The sequence below is a fragment of the Panthera onca genome, chromosome C1, assembly GCF_046562875.1.
Source record: "Panthera onca isolate mPanOnc1 chromosome C1, mPanOnc1 haplotype 2, whole genome shotgun sequence".
Taxonomy (NCBI): domain Eukaryota; kingdom Metazoa; phylum Chordata; class Mammalia; order Carnivora; family Felidae; genus Panthera; species Panthera onca.
Window position 1 is genome coordinate 45,996,093 of NC_138346.1, and position 21,658 is coordinate 46,017,750.

A 21,658-nucleotide genomic window follows, 5' to 3' on the forward strand; every position below is an offset into this window, starting at 1 on the left:
AGCTCATTCTAAGGTTCATATAGCAATACAAATTACCCAGAATAGACAAAACAACTTGAAAAAGAAGACTAAAGTTGGATGATTAACACTATCTGACTTTAAGACTTATTAAAAATTATAGTGGTCAATACAGTGTGATCATGGTGTAGGGTAAACAAATAGATTGATGGAATATAATAGAAATTACAGAAGTGGACATACACATACATGGTCAATTGATATTCCAAAAAGGTACAAAGTCAATTCCATAGGGAAGAAATAGAATTCTTACAGTGTTCTAGAATAATTGAGTATCCATTTATTTTTTAAAAAAATCTTAATCCATACAAAAATAAACTCAAGGTAGTTCATAAAATTAAAGGAAACACCAAAAACCACAAACCACTAGAAGAAAACGTGAGAGAAAATCTTTTTGATTTTGGGTAAAGTTTTCTTAGATGTAACACCAAATTCACAATATATCAAAGAAATAGTTGATATATGGAACATCATCAAAATTAAGAACTTTGGCTCTTTGAACAACACTGTTAAGGAAGTGAAAACAGAAACCAAACACGGGTAGAAAATATTTGCAAACCGCACATCTAGCAAATAACTTATTTTCAGAATACATAGAGAACTCTCAAAACTCAATATTGAAACAGAAAACAACCCAATTAAAAAGAAAGAGTGTTTGCTTTGACAGCACATATACTAAAATTTGAACGATACAGAGTAGATTAGCATGGTTCTTGAGCAAGGATAACACACAAATTTGTGAAGGGTTTCATGTTTGAAAAAAAGAAAAGCAAACAAATGATTTGAATAGCTACTTTATCAAAGAATATATATATATATATATATATATATATATATATATGTCTGTGTGCGTATATAAATATATGGTAAAAAGTACGTGAAAAGATGGTCAACATCATTAATCACTGGAGAAATATAAATTAGAACAATTAGATAACACCCACACCTATTAGAAATATTAGAAAGTCTAAAATTAAAATACTGATGAGGTGTTAAAATGTTGGTTAAGATGTATAACAACTGAAACCCTCACACACCGCTGGCATAAACACTAAATGTAACAACTGCTTTGAAAAATAGTTTTCAGTTTCTTAGGAAGTTAAATACACTTTTACCATATGACCCAGTCATTTCATTTCTAGCTATTGTCGCAATAAAAATGAAAGCATATTTCATTTGCTTGTTCACAAATGTTATTTGTAATAATCCTAACCTGGAATCAATCCCTATCTCCAACAAAAGGTCAATGGATAACAAATTGTATAATTTGGTATACAATGGAATACTACTCAGTTATTAAAAGCAATGAACTATGGATTCAGTCACCAATCTTGAAACAAATGAAAATAATTATGCTGAGTGAAAGAAACCAAACTAAAAAAAGTATGTAGTATTTGATTCTACTTTTATGAAATTCTATAAAATGCAGATCCACCTATAAAGACAGAAAGCAAATAAATGGTTGTCTGGGATGGAGGGAGTGGGTAAAGTATATATAACACCTTTAAAGATGTAAAACAATAAACACACAATTGCTTTAATATTTCCAATATTAAAAAAAAAAACCAAGGTTGCTGGGGCGCCAGGGTGGCTCGGTCGGTTAAGTGTCCAACTCTTGATTTAGGCTCAGGTCATGATCTCATGGTTCCTATGATCAAGCCCCGCGTTGGGCTCTGCACTGATGACGTGGGGCCTGCATGTAATTCTCTGTCTTTCCTCTCTGCCCCTCCTCAATTCACACACACTCTCTCTCAAAATAACTAAATAAACATTAGGAAAAAAAACCCAAGAATGCATGCAATTAACTAAGTGAAGTCTCCTCTTAATGCATAAAAGAAAATATTTCAGTAAGACAAACTTCTAAAGAAGAGAACTATAGATTTGAAAATCAGTCATTATTAAAGACTTGCTCATTCTCTTGAAACTATTGCTGAGCCACATGCCATTTTTAAAATATGGAAATTTGGGGACACCTGGGTGACTCAATCGGTTAGGCATCCGACTTCAGCTCAGGTCATGATCTTATGGTTCATGAGTTGGAGCCCTGCATCAGGTTCTGTGCTGACAGCTCAGAGCCTGGAGCCTGCCTTGGATTCTGTGTCTCCCTCCCTCTCTCTGCCCCTCCCCTGTTCATGCTCTGTCCCTCTCTCTCAAAAATGAATATACTTAAAAAAAATTAAAATATGGAAATTTCATTACTTTTTCTACAAAGTTTTTAATCAATTTGTATGCCTAAATATATTCCTGGCAAGTGACTCACTTAAGGAAAATGAATTTTTTTAAGTTTTTTTTTCCTTTAAAGAAATAAAATGCTAGATATAACAAGAATATGGCCTTGTGAAAAGAAGCAGATGGAAATATATTAGTAGCCACATGTTTCATATAGAAAATCACCTCCTTAAGATGCTCAACTTCACAAATGTGTAAAGAATAGCTCTGTGGCAGGTGGCAAAATGACTCACCAAAGATGTTCTAATTCCTAGAACCTGTGAATTTGTTAAATTCCAGTGCAAAAGGATTAAAGAAGTAGATGGAATTCAGGTGATCAGTGGGTTTTAAAATAGAGTGATTATCCCTATTACCTGCATGGGTTCAAAATAATCACAAGGTTTCTTAAACGTGGAACAGTAAGGCAGTAAGGCAGAGTAATATGATGTAAAAAAGATTCAACCAGCCATTGCTGACTTTGAAGATGGAAGGAAGCCACAAATCAAGTCATGAGGTGGCCTCTAGAAGCTGGAAAGTGCAAAGAAAACTCCCCTCCAGAGCATCCAGAAAGGCATAGAGCCCTACCAACCCCTTAAGTTTAGTTTGTGAGACCCACTTGGGACTCCTGATCTCCAGAACTGTAAGATAATAAATGTGTGTTGTTTGAAGCCACTAAGTGTGTGGCATTTCATTACAGCAATAGAAAACTAATACAATCTTTATACTTTCAATCAGTATAAAAGACTGTGGCTCTGCCTGCCAGGAAATTACCATCCTGGGCTTTTATGTCACATGAATGAATGTCCGGAAAGACAGTTTTCCTCAAGTCACATAGTAAATTAAATATTCTCTGTGTAGTATCTGTTGAGATCAAACTAGCTACCCCAATTAAAATTTATGAGCTAAGAAAACAAGGGGGCAAAAGTGACAACCAATATTACTTCAAAAATCCTTTAATTTGTTTAAAAAACAGTAGCTTTATACCTTGTGCTTTTCCTTAATAGTTTTGATGGATTTTGTCAACAGGTGCTCTGGTGAAGGTGGAAAGGAGTCTTGGATTTTAATGAAAATAAATCTTGCTGTCACCTCCCAACTGGACAGAGATCTGCTACTGTGGCAAGTGCAATTTGTTTAGAACTTCCATACATGCTTCTCTTTGCCAAACATAACACCATCATCATCATCATCATCTTCATTACTACTACCAGTACTGCCACTAATATTTTAGTGCCTCAATTACCTATAGAAAGCCATACTATTTACATCAAAGTAAAGAGCACCATTAAAATTCATAAAATTTTTCAATTATTTTATTACAAACTATGTGGTTTATTTTGGCACAGTGTATGTATTTTTGAGACATTCTAAAAAGCCACAGCAAAAGAAGAAAACTATACAAGTCTCTCCCCACCCACTCGTCACCAACACCAAAGACTGAGTTTTTAACTGACACTCTGAATGGAAATATATTAACTTCTCATTCTTTTATCCAGAAGTCATGTCTAACACTGCCAATGTGTAATACGTGTTCTGACCACCCTATTCTTGACCTCAAATGACACCTGTCCTCAAATGAAATGGAAGCATTTATACAGGAACTAGAAATGGTGTGTGTCATTACAATATGACAGCCAAAGGGTGTTTTTTTTTAAGTGTTGTTTATTCCAAAAAGCATGCCCTTCACTATTCTAGAATTGTCTCTTGACATTTTTCCGCTAAAAAAATTTACCGACACTAAAAAAAAAGATAATTATGTAATATGATAGAGGTGCTAAATGGTGCTATGAAAGAGGTGCTACAATGGCAATCCTATTATGGCAGCGATCTGTAAATGTATCAAATTAACATGTTGTACACCTTAAATTTACACAATGTTATGTGTAAAGTATATATATTCAATAAATTCTTTATGTAAAAAATAGGACACATTTATGTTGTCTTTAATACTCGTTGAATATTGTATATATAGGTCAATGTTTACACACATATCCAAAGAAACCAACAATTTACCAATCCCTCATGAGATCTGAGCCTCAATTACTTTCCTAATGAAATTTAGCTTAAAAATTTGGAATTTACTCTGTATAGGAAAACAATTGGTCTAGGAAAACTAGACCTGGTGATTAATTTTTGTTACACCTTTTCAAGGAGGATGAGAATTCAAGATCATTTATGTATTTTCTCTTGATCTGATAATTATATCTAGTGTTTGAAGTCTCTCATTACCATCTCTTATCCTTTATTATCAAATTTACTTGGTAGAAATGTCAGTGTAACAAGATTTTAATGAGTTTGGTTAAACTTTCTCTCTTTTTGAAGTTTATTTATTTTGAGAGAGAGAAGCATGAGGGGCAGAGAGAGAGAGAGAGAAGGAAAGAGAGAATCTCAAGGAGGCTCTGCACTGTCAGCATAGAGCCCAGTGTAGGGCTCAAACTTATGAACTATGAGATGGTGCCCTGAACCAAAGTCAAGAGTCAGATGCTTAACTGACTGAACCACCCAGGCAGCCCAGAACTTTCTCATTCTATTCTGACCAAGATAGCCATATTGAATGATATATAAAGTCACAGTTAGTACCTTCTACACCTTGTAGCTTCTTTGAGCCATAATGAAGAATTCTAAGGTAAAATTGGACCAGAGAAAAGCAGACTCTTTGTGGCTATACTAATGAATATGAGAATAAATTAAATGCAATTATCCAAAAAGTTAAAAAAAAAAAAGTATGGTATCAGCGGAAGTATGCTATCAGCAGTTGAGATCTATGTTGAAAAGAAATAACATATAATAGCAGATATCAACTACTTTCCCTACATCTATCAGTTCCTTCCCCATATCAATATATTCGATTTTTTTATTTTGTAACTGTAATTTCATTTTAATGCTACCTAGCCACATATCTACAAGTTTTCCACAAGTAAAGGGAAAGATTAAAAAAAAGAGTTAATTTTTATTGGGGAATATTTCTGAAAGATTTTTCAACCAATGGAAGATAATTCAGCTAAAAGTTAGAAAGGAAAATATAACAATCAAGTAACTGGCAGTTGTCCACAGGGAAAGATTGTTCATGAGCCGGCAGGACTGGAACGTTTAGAGAGATGGAAGCTGTGGGTGGAAAGTCACAGCCTACATTAAATAAAGTGGGTTTTGGCAATGCTTTAAACTTGGTGTCCAATCCTCTGTCTGTACACTTTTGTCTCCCCAGACAGTCAGTCTCACTGAGGGCAGCAGAGTGAAGGTGGGGGAAGGGAAGCCAGTTGCAGCAATATCCTCTGGACTTGCCAGCTCCCCGGAGGGGATTGTTAGAGGCCCAGCTGAGTCTCATCACAGTCATGGAAAAAAACCCTCAGTCAATGGTCGGATCCTGGGAACGTATTCTTGAGAGAATCAAAATGGCTTCCACCCTAACGGGCTTACACTGTTGTGTATATTTTGTGTTAAGTGCTTTACAGCCCTATAAATACATACTTTTCTGTCATATTTTATCAAAATCAATATCCATTGCATTTAATTTTGAAATAAGATTGAAAAAACACTATTAACAATTGGGCATTTGTTGATTTCTTGTCACTGGAAATTAGTGTATTATACACTGAATTTCTTACACCTAAAGGACACTGGAAAGTTTAGGCCTTATCTAGATGTTAAACAACTCATAAAAAAAATAGTTTACCGGATCATGCTTAATAACATCTTGGGAAATAGGAGAACTAGGATGTACTTCATAAAACATCTGCCTTTATTTTAGAATAAAGTGCTTATATTTATTTCATTTAACATTTAGTGAAAATTGTTGGTATGATAAGCAACACACCTAGTGTTTATACTATTTGAGATCCTGCATTATTACCATTTAGTCCTATTTGTTTTCTCCAACTGCAGTACCTGAATTTCCCTGTTATCATAAATCTTCAGACAAATGAACTTCTCTGAACACTAAGTTTCAAGTTTTAAAATGGAATTTATTATGATTCTTGTATAATATGTAAATAAGACATCATAAAACATGGATTTAAAAGAAGCTCAAATAGGGGCGCCTGGGTGGCTCAGTCGGTTAAACGTCTGACTTCAGCTCGGGTCATGATCTCACGGTTTGTGGGTTCAAGCCCCCACGTTGGGCTCTGTGCTCTTGGTTCAGAGCCTGGAGCCTGATTCAGATTCTGTGTCTCCTCCGCTCTCCACCCCACCCCCCTCCCCCCATGCTCTGTCTCTCAAAAAATGAATAAACGTTAAAAAAAATTTTAAAGAAGCTCAAATGAACACATCATCACATATATTTTCCTGATATCACATCAAATTGTTGCATTTTATCTTAAAATTGCCCTTGTAAAGGAGGCATAGTAACAGGAGAAAATAAAAGATGAATAGAAAAAAAAGAGAAAAGGGGAAAAAATGGGTAAGAGTGAGAAGAGGAGGGAAAGTATGATTGAACACTGCTTCTAGTGTAGATGTGTATAAACCTGTTCATTACTTTTCACATCCCATATCATTTTCTCCAAGCTTTCCAAACCAAATAATGGAGATAATTTGCACTAACTCCAAATGGCACCACTTTTACATATTCTCCAAAACGATCATGCTCTGAGTTGTGTACAATTATGTATTTAGAGTCTGGGGTTGGTGAGTGGAGATTAAGGCTCTCTGGAGACTGAATAGCCACAGAAAAAGGAAGTAGAGAAGTTCAAAAAACAAACTTCATAAGATTGCCTTTATCTAGATTTGTATATCTTGCTCTTTTTGTATGCTTATTATGGCTACCGCATTTTGGAAGGATATAGAGAGAACTAAAATCATGATTTTTTTCCCCTAAGGATTTCATGCAGAATCTGGACATTTTTATCTATCTGCAAAGTTGTTGAGTTTTAATGCATCGAAGTGTCAAATGTTGTTATGTAATTTACCTTTTAAAATAATCAGGATAGATTACCTTATGCTGTAAAACAAAGAATCACCACCTCTTAGTGGCTTAAAATAACAGAGATAGATTTCTTCTTTATGGTATGTGTGTAATCCAGGTTGGCAAAGGGCAGCTCACTCACTGGAATTGCTCAGGAGACCACCTTGACTGAAGCTCTGTTGCTATCTAAGCATGAGGTTTCAGGTTAGCTACCATAGGATGAAAGAACACGGAGAATTGAATTTCTGAAGTGCCCAGGAGTGACACTTCACTTTCATTCATATTTCCTTGGCCAAAACAAGTCATATGGACAAGGGTAATTTAAAGAATGAATGTTTCTGGAGGGAGAGGAGAATCAGTAATCTCTGGGAACAATATTAATAACTACCAGTTTGCTTCTCTGATCATCAAATATTGTGTTCGCTTTTCTTGTATAGAACACACCCATCACCACCTCAAAAGAGGCGATGCAAAAATCCATTCCAGTCATGGTCTGGAATTTTTGAATCCAGGATCTCTGACTAATGTGCATTGGTTTATTCATCAAGTCTTAGTGTGACTTCCCTTGATCTAGAGAATAGGGAGCTAAAAACAGCTAAAATGTGCTACCCTCCCAACCAGATAGACACACAACAAGCAAGGATGGGAAAGGAAAACAATTAACACTCCCATTCAGAAAGGGAAAGAATGGGGAACTTTCCTTAAACTCTAATTCATGGTAATTCTAAAATTCCAATGGGAAGATATTATGAGGTTCCCTATCCTGGGGGTATGGAATGTTCCTTGGTTATGCCCTGATTGTATTCAGTGGGAGGAACTCCTTTGTTCATTGTTTTTCAAGTCACTAGCTACACCCTCTGGGAGAGTACTCCTTTTCCAATATATTTCTTGGCCACATCTTAAGTGGCCACTGGGGAATATGTACTTGCTTTCTTAACTCATTTTCTTCCTTTATAAGGTGGAGTGCCCAAAGATCATTTAAAGTCTGGAAGACTCCTCAGAAACTCAGTGAGATTATTATCTATGTGCTTTTAGTCAGCTTCTTGGACTAGTAACCAGATCAACACTATTTTTTTGAGATATAGTTCCCAGAACTACATTTCTATGTTTTCTCTTCCACATTCTCTCTCATTCTCTCTCTCTCTAGCCCCCACCCCTCCACCCCAGCCTCCTTCTCTCTCTTTCTCCTAAGTGTCAGGTATTTTGACACTCTAGGATCTATTAATAATGAATTTTTTTCCTAATTGAAAGGACTTAAGAGTTTTCATTCCTAATTTGCTCTCTGCCCAAATTTAATTTAATCAGTTCAAAGGTTTTAGTAGATTTTGGCTCCACAAAGTATATCTCAATGAAAGATAAGACTTTCATTGTTTGGGATGAAAAAGTAATTTCTGGACTCATTCTATTTCCTTTCCCTTCTGCTTTGGAAACTGGTTGGTTCTTTCCTGGGTTCATGTGTTTCTTGCAATTTATTGCCAAGCTATCTGGTGGTTACCAAAACACATAACCAACATTTTGCTTTCCAACGTATTCCTTTAGAACTACAAGTGCGTTAGGAACATGATGTATCTTTCATGTTATTACAGGCCTTCACAAATGTTTCACCATGCTGTAAAGCACAAGTCTCCAACTTTTCAGTTTCCAGTATGATGCCCTACCACCAGCTATTAGATTCCAATGATAATGACAAATGTTTTAAATTTTTGTTAGGAAATCCACAATTTTCATATTCATCAAGACAGTCAATTGGTAACAAATAACTCCCAAGCTTTAATGGTTTAAAATAACAATGGCACAAGGCTGTTGCTTTCCTATATACCATCAATTAGCGATTAGAATGTGAAATTAGAAGGGAAACCTGGGTGGCTCAGTCTGTTGAGCATCTGACTTCGGCTCAGGTCATGATCTCACAGCTTGTGAGTTCAAGTCCCACGTCAGGCTCTGGGCTGACAGCTCTGAGCCTGGAGCCTGCTTTGGATTCTGTGTGTCTCTCTCTCTCTGCCCTTCACCCACTCTCATTCTGTCTCTGTCTCTCTCAAAAATAAATAAACATTAAAAAAATTAGAATGTGAAATTTAAAAAAAAGATAGCATTTACAATAGTACCAAAAAGAAAGCTGAAATAATTAGCTTTAAATCTACAAAATATGTTCTGAATCTGTGGAATATTATCAATTATTGATGAAATAAATCAAACAATATCCAAATAAATATAAAGAAAAGATATTTTCATGGATTGAAAAATTCAATATTGTTATCAGTTTTTCCTAGGCTCATCCATAGATTAAACATAATCTCAATCAAAATCCCCACTAGCATTTTTGGAACTATGAAAAAACTATTATTGGAAAGGTAAAGAGCCTAGAATAGTGAACACAATTTTGAGAAACAAGAATAAATTCAGGGTGTTCTCATTATTACATTTCAAGATTTATTATGAAGCTACTGGAATCAAAACAGTCTGGTATTGAGGAAAATGGAAGCCAGATTAATAGTACAGAATAGAGAGCCAAAAAGTAGATCCACGCAGATATAGTTAGCTGATATTTGACAAAAATGCAAAGGAAATTCAATGAAGATAAGATAGTCTTTTCAACAGATGGTGTTGAAATAATTAGATGCCCTTATGCAAAAACATAAACTCACACACAGATTTCACATCGTACACAAAATCAACTCAAAATAGACCAAAGATATAAATGTAAAATGCAAAGCTATAAAACTTCTGTAAGAAAAATAGGAGGAAATCTAAATGACCTTGTGTTTGGTTATGAATTTTTAGATACAACACCCAAAGTATCATCCATGGAAGGAAAACAAATGTACTTTATTAAAATTGAAAACTTTTTCTCTGTGAGAGACACTAAGAGAGTGGATAGACAAGCCACAGACTGGAGAAAATATTTGAAATTCACATATTTGATAAAAGACTTGTATGCAGAATATACAAAGAATACTTTTTTTAAAGTATATTTATTTATTTTGAGAGAGAGTGTGAGAGCGAGCAGGGGGAGGGGCAAAGAGAGGGAGAGACAGAATCCAAAGCAGGCTCCATGGTGCAGTCAACACAGAACCTGATGCGGAGCTCAAACCCATAAACCATGAGATCATGACCTTAGCTGAAATCAAGAGACAGACACTTAACCAACTGAGCCACCCAGGTACCCCCCAAAGAACTCTTAAAACAATACAGATTTATTTTGTGCTTATGCTACATGTCGCTAAAGATCAGTAGGGATTTTGCCCATCGTGGTGACTCAGGGAATCAGGCTGATAGAAAATCTGCTGTCACATTAACAGGAGGCTCTAGGGTTACCTTTGTCAGCTGGAGAGAATATAGAGAATCAGACAACTATTAATTATTCTTGTTAGTAACTGGCATGCCACCTCTGATCACCTTTTGTGGGCTAAAGAAAATAATAAGACCTAAGATGTGCTCTCAGAAGAAAATTTCCAGTGAAAAATCTGGAAATTTTATTGAGCATCAGGTTACTCATATGTGCACAAACATACGAGAGACCATTTAGATGGTATTATTCAACATTGCTATCAGGAGCACGCTATGAAGGCACACACACAAGTTGAGCTTTTCCATGGTGTCAACTTTATCCAATCATAAGCAAAATAATCACAATTATAAAGCAGGTTAAGGATTCCAAACTGAATGACATTTCACCATGTGATTAAACTCAGCTTCTTACACAACACACAGAGCAGTACATAAGATAGACCCTATAACAAACAAGATAACAGAAGGGTATAAGAAGTTAAGGAACGAAACTCAAAGCCAGTCTGTGGGTGCGCAGTTGAGATAAGGCCTGGGTCCCATTCAGGTCAGCTCCCTGCACTTACTGAATATTAGGTTCAAGGAGTGAAGGGTCGCAGTTCTGTTCAGAGATCAATTGGGCAGAACCTTTGGCAGCAGTTGCCTTTTTTTTTTTTAATTTTTTTTCAACGTTTATTTATTTTTGAGACAGAGAGAGACAGAGCATGAATAGGGGAGGGGCAGAGAGAGAGGGAGACACAGAATCTGAAACAGGCTGCAGGCTCTGAGCGGTCAGCACAGAGCCTGACGCGGGGCTCGAACTCACGGGCCGTGAGATCATGACCTGAGCCGAAGTCGGCCTCTTAACAGACCGAGCCACCCAGGCGCCCCAGCAGTTGCCTTTTTTTTAAGTTTATTTATTTATTTTGAGAGAGAAAGAGTGTGTGTGTGCAAGAACAAAGTAAGGGCAGAGAGGGAGAGAGAGACACAGAGAAAGAATCCCAAGCAGGCGCTGCACTAACAGTGCAGAGCATAATGTGGGTCTCCGTCTCACAAACTGTGAGATCATGACCTGATCCAAAATCAAGAGTCAGTCGTTTAACCGGCTAAGCCACCCTGGTGCCCCAGTAGTTGCCTATTTTAAGTGGCCAGACATACAGAGGTCATACCTGAAGAGTCTGACAGTTTGTTGCAAAAGTCTTCCCCTTTTTAAAGGGATTTGATTGGTCTTGGGTCCCTGCAGACCTCCTCTGGTTCTGCTTGTTCTCAGTTCTGGAGTGTCAGCTAATGCTGGTCTCAGCAATATCTTGTAGCTGTGGTACATTTAACTGCTTGCATCACGGCTTGACACAGGCTCCCACTTGACATGAGAGACTCCATTTTGCTCTCCACAGTTGCATACATAGATCAAACTCCCTACCCTCACAAAAATGACTATATTGCAATAAAAATTGTGGCATATTAAAAAAAGACATTGCATACATAAAAATTAGAGATTTCATGGTATAGGAACCTAGTTACTTCCCATCTTTACAAGAGATTGAAAGTCTGAAGCATTAAAATATTCAACTTTTATTTTAGATATTGGATTGTAATTTAATCATTAGATATCCATCTTAGAAAATCGTGAGGGATGCCTGGGTGGCTCAGTCAACTAAGTGTCTGACTCTTGATTTTGGCTCAGGTAGGATTGAGCTCTACCTCAGACTGCATGTTGAGGGTGGAGCCTGCTTGAGATTCTCTCTCTCCCTCACTGCCTCTCCCCCCCTTTGAATTTTCTCTGTCTCTCAAAATAAAAATAAATAAATGAACAGTAAAAAAAACATAAGATCTTTGAGAAGACAAAGATGAAAGAAAACAAATATGCCTTTTGAAAGTGACTGTATACAGCCAAGATTGTTAGAAACAAAATAACTTCAGAGGAATGTTTAATAAAACCATGTAAACCTCAGTGGTTTCTTCTAAAGTTGCTGAATTCTTTGGTTCAATTAGATCTCTAAAGTGAACTTAAAAACAATAAAAACATGAGAAGGCCACATGAGGGGTTTCCTGACTCAAAGGAAAACCACTACATTCAACCAAGTTGTAGAAGTTTTTAGGTTGAAAGAACTTCCATGTGAGACCTGCAAATGAATTATTCAAATTTTACTCACTTACATAAATATTTTAAAATTAAAAAAAATAAGTTACTATCACAACCCACTGTCATTTAAATAGGTCCCTCTAAATTTTTATGCAAGCTTTGGTGGTCTTACTTCTTTGGAATTTTTTCACCCTTCAGTTAAATTCAGTACAGAAGTATTTAATTAATAAAAACTTCTTTCAACAAAGAGTGTAATTGCAATTGTCATTGGAATTTAAAAAAAAAAATCAATAAATGGAGTGATCAGGAAGCTTGTTTCCTCAGCTCCATGAACTTGACTGATGAAAGAAGTTTAAGTTCAATGAATATTAGTAGTTAGGCATAAATTTAGGGGAAAAATCACTAATTACTAATCAATTTGATGTTTCTTTTTCCACTTCAGTACAACCAAGAATTGTAGGCAAACACCACATTAAATGGTGTTTTGTTTTTGTTTTTTGGTTTTTTTTGGTGGTGGTGGGTTCTTTTTTTTTGTTTTTGTTTTTTGTTTGTTTTTTTTTTTTACAATAATCAACTTTAAAAATTTTTTCATGGTTAGTACTATCACAAATGGCCTGAAAAGAATAAACTGACAGGAAATTTTTATAGATCTCAGTTTTAAAAAATAGATGAAAGCAACCCCAGCTAACTTCTGCAAAGAGTATTCAAGTCTGTGGTCTCAGTGATAAATTGTGGGAACTGGGATAAATGACAGCTCAGAGTTATAAACTATATGCTCTTTGAAATAAATGGCATATTGAATGTTGCCTTAAACATTTCAGGGTTTAAAAAGGCTCACAAGCAAATTTGCCCACAAAGAAATTGTTGTTTATTAGTCTTTCAAATGAATTTTCAAAAAAAATGAATATTCTTTCTATTTTACCAAGTTTGTGCTTGCCCAATCCATATTTGATTGTTGCCATTTCCTCTCCCATTAACTCAAGAGCAATAACACAAAAATGACCTCATCCACATCTCACAAATACATATGCATACAATGGGTTTCTCTATACACTATAGACAATTTTCTTAATACACACACACATACACACACGAATAAAGAAAGCACAGGCTAGAAAAAGTAGATACTAGCATTTTTGGTTTCAAATTCTTTTTTTTATTTAAAAAAACTTTCTTTCATGTTTATTTACTTTTGGAGGGTAGGGGCAGAGAGAGAGGGAGACACAGAATCCGAAGCAGGCTCCAGGCTCTGAGCTTCCAGCACAGAGCTAGACACAGGACTAGAACCACAAACTGCGAGATCATGACCTGAGCCGAAGTCGGACGCTTAACCTACTGAGCCTCCCAGGTGCCCCTCAAATTCTTTTTTTAATCTGCATGACCTTGGGCAAGTCATTAGGCCAATTTTGCCTTAGATCCTTTAACTGTAAAATGGAAAAAAAAAATAACAACTATCTCAAAGGGTTTTCGTAAGTATTATATGAGTTGATACATACAAAGCACAAATCCTGGCATATAGTTAAATAAAGGCTGGATCAGTTTTAGTCATTATATAAAATGCACTATCTGATATTCATGAAATTGTTATGACCAGTTTCTTTTACATCATTCTATCCAGATTGCCTTCATACTGACAGCTTAATCTGGTACAAATCAACTTCTAAGATACTTTATGAATGCTTTTCTCCAGGCCTTGACATTATCTCAGGGGACATTGTTCATTTTCATCATTGTCATCCTTAAACTATTAACCCCTCTATCAGTGCATTTCTCAATCCCTCTGCATGTATCCAAGAACTACTGTCATCCAAAGGCAAGATCAATTTTACAGGTTGTTGTAAGCTAGTTTAGAAAGAGATGATATCCCCTTTGAGTTTTTATGATATTTAGCATATTTTCAAAATTTAGAATGGCCTAAAGCCTCTGTCCCTGTTGGCCAATTAGGACCAGAATGGCCCTATTAATATAAGCTATGTCAAAATCAAAATTCACTTCTGCTGTCAGATATTTTTTGAAAGATTGAGGGACATAATTTAATAACTATTCCCAACTCAGCTCTGATTATCTGATGGCTTCCAGTTAACTTTGCCTTTGTTTCCTTTTCATTTACTTTTACAATGTTTGGTTATAGTATAGCTATAGAAATGTTCAATTACATTTTTGAGTAAAATATTTTATGGGAAGATCAGTTGCAATTTTATTTCTCAATTATGGAGACTGTTCTTTTGTACCTATGCTTCTTGCCAATTAAATAAGTATGGTTTCCTCTTGTCTCAATAGGAAGGGATAAGGCAAATTTTTACCCTTTGTTTTAGTTTGTAAATCAGAGACAGAGAGAGGTTATGAGGTTTATACTAGAGCTGATGATTAGCGGGTAAAGCTGTTCTGGGGGATCGCTATCTCTACTGCCTGCATGGGCAGCCATGTTATAGAATTTGTGACCTCATCGCTCTCTTGCTTCAGCAATCTAGTGGCAACATCCTTAGGCTGGTTCCTGGCCTTAACCATGAAATGGTGGGGTAAAGTGAGCCAATCCAATCAGATTCCTTTCATAAAATCTGAATCAGATGCAGAAAATGATTTACCAATTAGGAAAAAGGGTGTAACCTGAAAAATTACAATACAGAGTGACTATAGCAAATATATAGCATTTATATACACGAAGCTAAAGTTATGAGACATCGAGGGAAATTTGTTGTGAGAAATACATTAAGAGGAAAACCCTGCGGCGAATTAGAGAAATAAGATGGATGCTAAGACTCCCTGAGCACACACCATCATTCTGGTTCTCATTGTTGTCCTTTCCCTTACACTTGTAACAACTTCAAGAAGTTCGTTATGTATTTTTATTTTTTTAACAGCAGCATGTACAAATTTTTATATAAGAGATAATATCCCTAGGTAGGAGCAGTAAATAGTATGCATGAATTATGCTAAGTTTTATTATTTGGAAGAAATGAGGACTAAGAACAAATTTCCTAATGATGAATTATTTAGCACATGAATGGATTGGACAGGGACTCTCTGGAATGGCTTAGAAATAGAATAGTTTATCATTTGGTGGAATAAGTTAGATTTCTGTTTGCCCGGAGAAAATTTGAATAAATGCTATACCAGAGCCCTCCCTTGAAAAATATATTGGATTTATTTTTAAATAATTGTTTTCTGTGTAGTATGCCTTTATAACTATTAACTTTATATACAGAAAATTAAAGCCAAGGTGGTATCCATTAGTTTTCTATTTCTGTGTAACAATTACCACAATTGTAATGACTTAAAATAATGTCCATTTATCAGTTCACTTTTACTGGAAGTTTGGTATGGTGTACTTGTATTCTCTGCTCAGGGTATCACAAGGCTGAAATCAACACATTGCCTGGTTGAGTTCTCATCCGCAAGCTCAGAGAAGATACTACTTCCAAGTTCATTCTTATTCCTTGCAGTTGCAGGGCTGAGGTCTTCATTTCCTTGCTGCAGAGAACTACTCCCAGCTCCTAGAGATCACCCACATTCTATGCTATACCCTTATGTCTTCAAATCAGCAATGGTGTGTGACATTTGTATTTTGAATTTCTGACTTCTTCTTCCGTAACAAGACTCAGAAAACTCTTGGCTTTTAAAGGATTCTAGTGAGTAGAATAATCACTGAATAATCTGTCTTCTTTAGAATTACCCATTCCATAGAACAGAATGTAATCATGGGAGTAATATCTATTTTATTCACAGTTTCAAAGATTAAGACAGAATATTTTGGGAGTCATCTTAGAGTTCTGTCTACCACAATGATTTTTTTATACATATTTAGATACAGTTAGACTTGTTAACACCTACGTAATTGGAAATTTGAAATGTGATTTCTACAAAGTTTTAAAGTTGTTCAATATTTAATATTATTAGGTCAAGGGAAATTATAATTTAGCCAACATACAATGAAATAAGTAAATGAAATACAAATGTAAGTAGAAAAATCAGGTACATGGTAGTCATTTCTAGTAATTTAATGAAGACCACAAAGAAAGATTTCAATTGCCTACTAATGATAAGTAGAGATAAGGCACAATAAGACATTTAATTATTTCATTAAACATTTAGTCAAAGAAAAATTATTTGGTGACCTATACAGCATTCACTATAGACAAATAAGATTAGCTGATATCTGTAGTAGATAGAAGGAAAAAATTAAAAGTGACAACCTAGTCAATTTGAATATCATCTGTTGTATGGTACTAAGATAATCACATTGAGATTGAAGAAGAAAGATAAGGGATTTTCAATTCACACCCCTTTACTTTACTGCAGAGGAAACTGTGATTCAGAGAGATTGTGCCTTGCACAAGAAGATATGGCTATTTGATGGCAAAACTGAGACTGGAGTGCCCATCTCTAATTCCAGAGCTTTGTTTCTTCTGCTACAACTGACATCACTGACACCCATCATAGTTGGTTAGGACATTGTCTCAAGTGTTTTCTAAGTATGAGTCTGCAACTCTATTCAGTCCCTTCCTCTACCCTGAAAAGAACTGAAGAAGTAGTCACTGTAAACCAAATAAAAAAGTAAGAGTCCAGCTTTTAAGAGTAAATAAAAAGAGCAACTTGACTAACGATGTGCCTGCTTATGAAACAGCAAGGCATAACAAAAACACCCTAGACTTGGAATCAAGAACACAGGATACAAGCCTTTGGCTCTGCCACTGGCTGGCTTTAGACAAGTTACTGAATTTCTTATAACCTCAGTTTTCTCATTTTAAAATGTCAAAATAATGTTTTCTGATTCACAGAATTGCTTTGAGATACAGGTGAAAGTACTGAGAAACAAAGTAGAATGGTGGATTGGTATGGTGAAATTTTCGACAATAGATTTAATTGTGTATTATCGTGCTGATTCTTAACCGTGAAATATTCTATATTATATCATTCTGCTACAGATTTGTGGCAGCTAGAATTAATTCTTACGATTCTGTTTAGTTGGCAAAGCCCTTTCTTGATCAGAATCAACCCTATTCCATGAACTCTGATTTACAGAATATAATAGCCAACACTGTTGGAATCATTCATGTGGACTGCGGGCAGGAATTTTGGTATCTGGACTGAGCCTTAAAGAATTTGAGCCAAGGAAAACCTTTCATCAAAATACAAGGACTCTAGACTTATTTTTCTTGAATAATAGAGCTCTTAAATATAAAACAAAAAGTTTTGATGGCCATCAAAAGCACATCTCATCACAATTATCAAGGATACTCCCTCAAATGCAAAGTACAGTTTAGAAACTGGTTAAAATAATCATTCAGGATGCTTCTCAAATCAGTTATAGTATTGTGGGGCTGGAGAAAATGAGAGATGATCCAGCTCAGCCTGGTCACTTGACGGGGGAGGAAACTGAGATGCACAGCTTACTGTATGAATGAAGGTCTCTAAAATCCAGGAAGCTTCTCTGGGTTTAATGTATTTTGTATTACTTGTACAACTTTTCAAGCAAGTACATTTTCGTCTTTTCAGCCAAAAATATCTTCCAGTTTATCAAGATTGAGGAACTGAAATATTAATTGTTCTTCTCTAAGAAATTTGAGGTTGTTTAAATTAGTTATCTTTACTATAATCAGTTTTTGAAGTCAGCTTAGCTTTTTCTTTTTAAGATATATCAGTGGAATAACAGTATTCTTCAGGTTCCTACACAAAAGTGCTTTTTAAACTCAATTGCATATTGAAATCAACAGGGAGGCTTTAAGAAATACAGACGTTTGCATCTCACTTCCAGAGATTTTGGTTTGTTTAATCTGAGATGTGATCTGGGTTGGGTCTTCTAAAAAAATCCCTAGATGATTCCATCATGCAGTCAGAGTTGAGAACCACTGCAAGATCAACAAAGTAAGCAGGATTGGCAGCAATAATCTAAGCTATTGGTGATATAATGCCGGTGTCTTTCTTCTGTACCTTGTGAGTTCTTTTATGAATTGACTAGAACATTAAATGGAGAGTTGGTACATATTGTTCCTACTGTTACAAACATTTTTAAAGTGCCTTCTAAGTGTCCAAATATTTGGTCAACACTGGTAATATAAATGCAGATAACATATATTCCCTGTCCCTGAGGTTCTCTGTCATGGTAGGGTCAGATTATGAAGAATTTGTGTCATTGACAAATATAAGACATGAAAAGAATGTTAAGATGAGGCATGCATGGCTGATTTTGCCTAATGACATCATCCATCAATAATAATAGTTGTGCATGAGACATTTCTATCTACATCCAAATATAGTTCCTCAGAATGCAAGATGTCATTCTGATGAAAAAAATAAAGGAAAACAGTTCTTGGAGAGGACACCTGGTTTTCCAAATTCAGTCAAATAACATGATGGAGAATAGCCATCCTACTCCCTCGTTGTGCTGGAAGTATGTGTGATTTTGCATGAGTCAATTGGAATTAAAGAACAGTCATTGCAGTTCAAGAAAAACACTTCTGCAGATCCCCGAACACACCCTGTTCATTCATGCTCCCCTTCAGGAGTATGAATACTTCTCTCCAACAACATACCATGCAGATTATTGCCAACCTGAGGGGTAGGATCCAGAAGGTATATAAATAGTTATGAGGAACAGATGACAAAATTTGCCTTTAGAAATGACCTAGAATAATTTAAAATAGGAAGTCTCTGCTACTGAAAGGAATTGAAAAACCAATTTTCTTTCTAAGTACAATATCTACTTTATGTTTTATTTTATGCACATATGAAATAAATTTTTAAAATACTTGGAAAAAGACACAAGAAACAATCAATAAATTAAAACATGTATTTTGTCTACTTGGTGTATATGCTATGAACTAACTATTGAATGTCAACCTCAAATACTATTGGGTACTATTTGAGTATAATGATGATCATAATACAAGCTCAATGATCGAGAATAAAAAATAAATCTCTATATGATGGGATTTACCAAAATTGAGATTAAAATTCTTAGAGAACTAGATTAAGCTCTCTGAGGTTGTAATTTTTTTCACTGTTAAAAATTCTTTTTTATAAATTTTTTTTAATGGAGATATAATTGAATGATAGAAAACATTATATAAGTTTAAGGGGTACAACATATTGCTTTGATACATTTATATTACATTATGATTGCCATTGTAGCATTAGCTAACACCTCCTGATGCCACATAATTATTAATTCTTTTAGTGGTGGGAACAATTAAGATCCAGTCTCCAAGAAAGTTTAATGTGCAGCATTATTCACAAAAGCCAAGATCTGGAAATAACATAGTGTCTGTCACTGGATGAATGTTTAAAGAAGATGTTGTGTATATACTACTCAGCTATGAGAAAAAAGGAAATCCTACCATTTTCAATAACATGGCTGGACCTTGAGGACATTATGCTAAGTGAGATGAGTCAGACAAAGAAAAACAAATCCTCTATGATAGCTCTGATATGTGGAATCTAAAAAGAAATGAATTCCAAAAAACAGATAGTGAAGTGGTGGTCACCAAGAGCTAAGAAGTTGGGGAATAAGAGATGTTGTTTAGGGTACATACTTGGAACTAGTACGTAGATAAGTCCTGGAGATCTAATACACAGGACCATTTTAGCTATTAGGAACATTCTGAGTGTCTGGGAGATTTATTTGTTGAATGAATGAAGAGGGGTCTTTAGAAGCTAAATGTGCATTTGCCACGTTCTCATTCGAAAGTATTCAGAGTCTGGTCTTAGTGTTTCTTCCCATGTAGTTGTTTTTATAGCTTTTTAATTTTTTTATTATTTTTTTATTATTTTTTTTAAATTTTTTTTTTCAACGTTTTTTTTTTTATTTATTTTTGGGACAGAGAGAGAGACAGAGCATGAACGGGGGAGGGGCAGAGAGAGAGGGAGACACAGAATCAGAAACAGGCTCCAGGCTCCGAGCCATCAGCCCAGAGCCTGACGCGGGGCTCGAACTCACGGACCGCGAGATCGTGACCTGGCTGAAGTCGGACGCTTAACCGACTGCGCCACCCAGGCGCCCCTTTATAGCTTTTTTAAAAAGAAAGAATGTCTTATACAAATTTTGATTTGATGATACTAACAGTAAAGTGACACATAATAATTACTTTATTATGTTATAGGACACATTTAGCTGAGAATTTTATAACTGATAAACAATCTTAGAATCAATGAACACCTAAAAAACATTTTAAAATAAAAATATAGAATGGATTTTGATATCTTGTGTGATAATTAAAAAACATTTATACCTTCATAGACGTTACATATGCATTGAATTTATACATTGATTTCCAAAGAGTTGGCTGTGATAAAATATTGACTATATAGCCTTGTGAATATAGATTCTTTATCAGTGAACTGTAATTTTTTTTTAGGATTTACAAATAGCTCAAAGATGGAAATTACTATCATAAATTATATAAACCACTTAAATGATGTGTCTCCTTTTTTGGCATGTGTCTCCAACGTGTGACTGGTAAATCACCAGCAATGTTCAATTGACATTAAAATCAGATGCTTTCTCAAAGGCAGAGTCAAGCATTGCTCAGAGAATTCCCATTGCTTCTTTAAGGTCATATTTAAGTTAATGTACTATCACTTTTGAATTTACTGGGTGGCTCAGTCGGTCAAGCGTCTGACACTTGATTTCGGCTCAGGTCATGATCTCAAGGTTTGTGAGATCAAGCCCTGGGTCAGGCTCCATGTTGACAGCTCAGAGCCTGCTTAGGATTCTCTCTCTCTCCTTCTCTCTCTGACCCCGTCCCACTTGTGCTCTTTCTCCCTCTCTCTCTCTCTCCCCCAAAATAAATAAAATTTAAAAAAAAAAGGATGTTAAAAGAATCTCTTCCTAAATTAAAAAAGACTACTCTCAATCTAAATTTCACAGTGGGAGATGGGGAGGGCCCAGCTCCCTTAAATATTTTATCATTATATATTAAGATAAAAAATACATATACATATATACACATTATATATGTATATATGTTTATGTATGTGTATATATATGCCAACTACATGTTTCAAGTCATAGATACATAAGAGCTAGAATTTTGCATCATGCAAATAGAGAGGTGCAAAATGTACAAAGTTGTAGATCACTCTTGCTCTGCTGCTAACCAATATCAACCAATATTACTAGTTGCACATGGTTAAGAACATCAGCATTTTTTAGAGAATTTTTTTAATGTTTATTCATTTATTTTTGAGAGAGA

The 21,658-nt window shown here is 35.3% G+C and overlaps 1 protein-coding gene and 1 non-coding gene across 2 annotated transcripts in view; one reads left to right on the forward strand and one right to left on the reverse strand.

The window, feature by feature from the left end:
* Positions 1-21,658, reverse strand: part of COL3A1 (collagen type III alpha 1 chain) — a 355,595-nt gene that overhangs the window by 62,568 nt on the left and 271,369 nt on the right. The window lies entirely within an intron of this gene.
* LOC132673999 (U6 spliceosomal RNA) lies at positions 670-776 on the forward strand. Its single transcript, XR_009608327.1, has one exon. It is a non-coding gene; the product is annotated as a U6 spliceosomal RNA (small nuclear RNA).